Source organism: Spinacia oleracea, chromosome 4 (assembly GCF_020520425.1).
Source record: "Spinacia oleracea cultivar Varoflay chromosome 4, BTI_SOV_V1, whole genome shotgun sequence".
In the NCBI taxonomy this organism is placed as follows: domain Eukaryota; kingdom Viridiplantae; phylum Streptophyta; class Magnoliopsida; order Caryophyllales; family Amaranthaceae; genus Spinacia; species Spinacia oleracea.
Genome location: NC_079490.1, coordinates 113,541,652 through 113,548,025, shown reverse-complemented (window position 1 = coordinate 113,548,025; position 6,374 = coordinate 113,541,652). Strand labels below are relative to the sequence as shown.

General features: G+C 32.5%; 1 long non-coding RNA gene across 2 annotated transcripts; it reads left to right on the top strand.

Annotated features, from left to right (window-relative positions):
- The first annotated feature begins 349 nt into the window (after positions 1-349).
- On the top strand, positions 350-6,105 carry LOC130459996 (uncharacterized). Of its 2 annotated transcripts, XR_008919793.1 has the most exons (5): positions 350-431; positions 629-774; positions 2,771-2,930; positions 3,676-3,715; positions 5,826-6,105. It is a non-coding gene; the product is annotated as an uncharacterized lncRNA (long non-coding RNA). The 2 variants fall into 2 exon arrangements; XR_008919792.1 differs by lacking the exon at positions 350-431 and having other exon boundaries at positions 460-774.
- The last annotated feature ends 269 nt before the right edge of the window (positions 6,106-6,374 follow it).

Genomic DNA, 6,374 nt, shown 5'->3' with positions numbered 1-6,374 from the left:
TGTACATGGTTGTAGCCTTGTAGGATATTGGTGTGATAACATTGTATTGGTTAGATAAGTTAAGTTGACCATAATTTTTTAATTCTAAAAAATTGTAATTTAGTTTAAGTAGGACTTTATTTACATATATAATCACTAATGTAATATTTTAGAATACGGTTTTATTATCTGGTTATTTAGTTTAAGTAGTATATTATGTTAGTTTAAGTAGGACTTATCAAATGTTATGCGTTTAAGTAGGATAAACAAATCGTATATTTATGTTATTGTATAGAATGAAACTTATATACTATCAATTTGACTATTATATATATTCAATTGTTTTTTCTTGATCTTAAACACTTTTGCCATGATATTGGGGTGATCTTCGGCTTTTGTCCTTCTACTTGTGACCATCGATCTCGGGTTTACGATGAATGTTATAGACACATGTGGGCTTGCAACCCTGGTTATATTATATTATATTATATTATATTATATTGTGTTTTAGAATGTTTGGATCAAAAATACATTGAGTTCCCGATTTTTGGTTAATGGTTTATTGGGGTTTTACATAATATGCTCTAATTCAAGCTGTGAAGATTTGTTTTGATTATGTCTAATGGATTCTAGTTGATTTTATTTGTAGATTTCGATGTTGAACTTTGTATAAACTTTCGTAATCTGTTTGAAGTTGTTTGGTGCTGAGTGACTGTGTGAATGCTTGATAGACTTCGGAACGAAACAAACGGAGGTGATTTGTATCCTGTGAAGCGAAGGAAGATGAATTTTCAGGTACCTTGTTATGGAGTATGTTCTTATTATTTCCCTGCTTTGAATATGTCTATCACTTTAGGTCACTGTTTTAGTTGGTGATGTACTCCGTACTTCGTAGTTCTTTTTAACATGCTTAGAAATTGTAGAAATTAGGCGAATTAGGCAGGAAGTCGTATTGTCGAATGATGCAAGATGCAAGATCTGGACTTAAAATAAGTGAAAATAAGGAGAACAAAACATAGCCTTAATATAGAGGATTAATAACTATCCACCGACGCGCACCACCACCACAAAATCCTCCTGCGGAAGAGGTTTGTTGTGCTTCACCTTTGAGTATACTATATGTGTTTGGTGAGATTGGAAAACGAATTTAAAGCTTATATGCGTATATATACAAAAAGGTAGAAGAAAAGTAGGATAATTTTTTGTAGAGTCTATCTTTATCATATTATCTACCAATTTAATCATGGCAAGACTCTAATATTTTTATTTATTTTTTAATAAACCTAAAATATTAGCTAATTATATGTGATGACGTGGAAATCCTACGTGGCGCTCCAAAATCTCTTGAAAAAACTCCCCTTTATATATATATATATATATATATATATATATATATTAGATTATTTCTGAATTATTGGATTATTTTTCCTTGTAATTCTGTGTTTTAATTTCTAGGGTTTGTGTAATTGTCATGTTCTTTTGGCATTTGGACGAAATTCTGGTAATTGTAGAAGATTTGTCTTTAAAATTCATCTAATTTCCCCTCCCTTTGAATTTTGTGGTAGTTTGTTGTACTTTGTAGATCCCAAATTCTATAGGGAAGTTGATACATGTACGATACCTTAATCTTATAAATACTAGCATTGAATTTCTCCCTGACGCCATAACAAAATTAGACAAGCTGCAAACATTAGCGGTTTTACTGATTTTCCATCAGGATTTGTGGAATTGACATCTTTGCGGAAGTTAGATAAATTCATGATTGGGAAAGGCAAAATGTATATACTCATGGTCTAGATTGTTAGTTTTGGTAGGATTTATTTGTGTGGGTCAGATTCGCGATTTATGAGTGAAATTGGGAATTTCTTACTTGTTCTTTGGAAAAGAATGTGAGCAGGCTAGTTATGAAGCTGACAGAATGTTGTTGTATTCTCTCATCCTGTATGCATGAGTTTTCACACCTGGACATGGAGGTGATTTTTTGTTTGATCTGATGTTGGACTCGATCCTCAAATACCATGATTAACTCTTATTCCTATGACATGTCTGCCAATATTTCATGGGATTTTTTCATTCTTTAGTTGAGTGTGCGATAATTCTACAAGTATATCCTGACCGGTTCATTTAGTACGTAATTTTAGAATACTTTAATCACGAGAAGGCAGTCTTTGTTGAAACGATTGCAAGGTGAACTGCTCATGCTAAGTAAACTAAATTGGAACAGGGAGGTTTTAAATGAGAGACTTTCTGCATAGGCTTATGGTTTGGATGAATTTCTTGATATTAGTAAAGAAGAATATTGTTCTTGATTATTGGTATACCTTTAAGGCCTTATATTTTGTTTGGTTGGGTTAGTATTATGGCCCATATGATTGGTAGGTAGTGTCAAATATGATTTTTGCATAACTTCTCTCGCCGCAAGGATTCTATTTTTAATCTTTCACTAATATAGTTTTGAATTTTGATTACTGCACCTTCATTTCTCTTCAGGCAATTGAGAAAGTATGAAGGTGCGTATGTAGTGGCCGGTTTCATTTATGATTCAAAAATTATCTGTGATAACTATAATTTTATCTTTGATTGAAGGTCATAAATTGTGACTCTTCAATTTGGATAGTCCTTTTTTTTTTCCCCTCTATCTTCTTTCCCAATGCTTCAGTTTTCATTGCATCTCTTCGGTCTCTTCTCCCTATATAAACTTCCATTTCCAATTCCACTAAGCAAAGTTATGATAATGTATAAAACTATAAACTAATGATATATCGTGTGACGACTGCTTGATACTTGATAGATCGACCTAATCAGGAAAGAAGAAACTTAATTTGGAGTTCTATCAAGCTTTGCGAATGCCGGCATAAGTTCCGTCAACTGTAGATGGAGTTCCACAAAAATTGCAGTCCACTTCACATAATTGACATTCTGTCTCTCGGAATTTCAAACCCTTTCAACAGGTCTCTCAATTTCGATCTCCATTTACTCTATTTCTCGAGTTTTAGTTTTGAATTATAATTTTAATTCTAGAAATTATATATAATATATGGATTAGTTGCATTAGTTTGTTTTAAAATATTATGTCATGCGAATTTGGGTATGGACAGATTTATCCAGTTTTCTTTTGTGGCCCAATGAATAAAGTTATGGTATAAAAATATGTAACAAAAAATATGAATAACCAGATGTATTCACGTAGTATTAGTCTTCTTGTCTCGAGGCTTTACATGAAAGAGTAGTTTCAGTAGAGTTGTAGGTGTGGGTGTGGGTGTGGGTTTGGGTTTGGTTTGCAAAGAAGTTAACTTCTAGTTATTAGTGATTTGTGGGTGAGGTTAATGCTGCTAACACTTCTCTCGTGTTTTAAGGATAATGGGTTTCTTAACATCGTCTTTAGTGTAGAGACATATGTATATGGTGGTGTTTAGATTATTATTTTCCATTTATTATTCCCCGAGTAGTTGCTTTTCAATGTATATACTTAGCATAGATCTTGATGTGTTCACACTCTATTTCTCTTGAAAGATTATCTTCTCTGTTTGGATATCGGCCTGCTCAAATTTCTTTTCGGGTATAGGGTATGTAAGGTAGTGAACTGGTGCTTTGTATTTTTAAAAGTAGCTAAACTTGGTGCTCTATCTCATTAGTATTATGTTTTATGAATGGTTAACTTTGCTAATTTAGTTTTATTTTTATTGTTACGTGCAGCAAAAACCTTCATCAAGGGAAGAAACCAATAGAGTAAAAGGTAACTGTCAATCCCTAAATCTAAAGCTTATGTTTTCTGGAATTTTGTTAACTTATTACTTGAGTGATTCCTAAAATTTTGGCACATAACAGACTATCGTAGCTTTGTGGATAGTAAACCACCATGCACGACACAATTATTTTGTTTAATACCGATTGACAGATATTAATACCATGCACGCTAAGGTATCTACTTCACTAAGTTGCATACACTAATTAAGAGATAAATGAGATAGAGCTTCTCAAAGATGACCAATGGGTTGATGTCCCACCTATGAAGCACTCCATTGTCATTAACTTGGTTGACCAGCTTCAGGTGAACTTATCTTTAGTATACATACATATCAATTGGCTTAATTTGCAAAAAAACACACGCCAATTATTTTCGATAATAGCCGAGTCTAACACCTAGAGTCCAGAAGGGAGGCATCTGATAGATTAGAATAGAGACTGGGCCAATGAGCCTAGATCTAGTTTGAAATCAAATAAATAAACGGTTTAATACCTGTTGAAGAATGAGGGAGGACTCTTAGATGTGCATAACTTGACAAAAGTAGATGAGAATGACTCTTAGAAACCTAATACTAAATATATTAAACATGTAAAAGGTTTAGAATATCTATTTAGCTTCATTAGTTGAGAGTTGGGAGCGAAAACAACCATTATAGTCAAAATATGTCATATAACAAACAAACGAGCCTTAAATGTGCATAACTTGACAAAAATAGATGAGAATGAGTCTTAGAAACCTAATACTAAGTATATTAACATTTAAAATGTTTATAATACCTATTTAGCTTTATTAGTTCAGAGTTGGGTACGAAAACAACCATTATAGTCAAAATATGTCATATAACAAATAAACGACCCTTAAGTGTGCATAACTTGACAAAAAAAGATGAGAATGAGACTTAGAAACCTACTACTAAGTATATCAAAGACGTAAAGGGTTTGGAATACCTATTATTTTTATTAGTTGAGAGTTGGGAACGAAAAAAACCATTATACTCAAAATATGTCATATAACGAACAAACGAGACTTAAATGTGCATAACTTGATAAAAGTAGATGAGAATGACTCTCAGCAACCTAATACTAAGTATATTAAACATGTGAAAGGTTTACAACATCTATTTAGCTTCATTAGTTGAGAGTTGGGAGCGAAAACAACAATTATAGTCAAAATATGTCCTATAACAAACAAACGAGCCTTTAATGTGCATAACTTGACAAAATTAGATGAGAATGAGTCTTAGAAACCTAATACTAAGTATATTAACATTTAACATGTTTATAATACCTATTTAGCTTTATTAGTTCAGAGTTGGGTGCGAAAACAATCATTATAGTCAAAATATGTCATATAACAAATAAACGACCCTTAAATGTGCATAACTTGACAAAAAAAGATGAGAATGAGACTTGTCAACCTACTACTAAGTATATCAAAGACGTAAAGGGATTGGAATACCTATTTATCTTCATTAGTTGAGAGTTGGGAACGAAAAAAACCATTATAGTGAAAATATGTCATATAACGAACAAACGAGCCTTAAATGTGCATAACTTGACAAAAGTAGATGAGAATGAGTCTTATAAACCTAATACTAAGTATATTAAACATGTAAAGGGTTTATAATACCAATTTAGCTTCATTAGTTGAGAGTTGGGAGCGAAAACAACCATTATAGTCAAAATATGTCCTATAACGATCAAACGAGCCTTAAATGTGCATAACTTGACAAAAGTAGATGAGAATGAGTCTTATCATCCTAATATTAAGTACATTAAACATGTAAAAGGTTTATAATACCAATTTAGCTTCATTAGTTGAGAGTTGGGAGCGAAAACAACCATTATAGTCTAAATATGTCCTATAACAATCAAACGAGCCTTAAATGTGCATAACTTAACAAAAAAAGATGAAAATGAGTCTTAGCAACCTAATACTAAGTATATTAAAGACGTAAAGGGTTTAGATACCTATTTAGCTTCATTAGTTGAGAGTTGGGAGCGAAAGCAACCAACCCCTGTTATTTTCTATTTTTCTAACTGTTTTTAGATCGTCTAACCGAAGATAACTTATATTATGTTATATATTATTTTGTTAGGTTTGCGCGTCTCTATGTGGAGATTCTTTCACCGATGAGCAAATTGATGAAGTACGAGACAAATGGGCATCATACTTCACTGAACATTGTGTGTAAATAATTAACACTTCATCTATCTCTTTTTGTGGATGTTTCCTCCTATTGAAATCATATATAATTGCCATTTTTGATGCAAATTCGTAACATACGAAGTGTAAAAGGCATATTTATGATCGACTTGAAACTATTTAGGTGGTTTCATTTGGTAAACATATGATTGTCGACTTATATGTCAAAACTAAAGTTTCTTGGAAGTTATTGGTGTTGTGGGATCTTTTACGGTGCTGACGTGGCACGCGCTCCTCGGAGGTATCAAGTATGACCTGGCACGAACTTCTGGCAACCTGCAAAACAAGAATATTCCCGTAGGAATATTCTATCCGATGCTTAAGTAAGTATAATCTAGAGAGATAAGTAATTTGTAGAGAGAAGGCAGAGCAAAGGTAAGTTTTTTGTTGGTGGGCAAGAATTGAATGTCCTTTTACCTAGGGATCTGCACTATTTATAGTG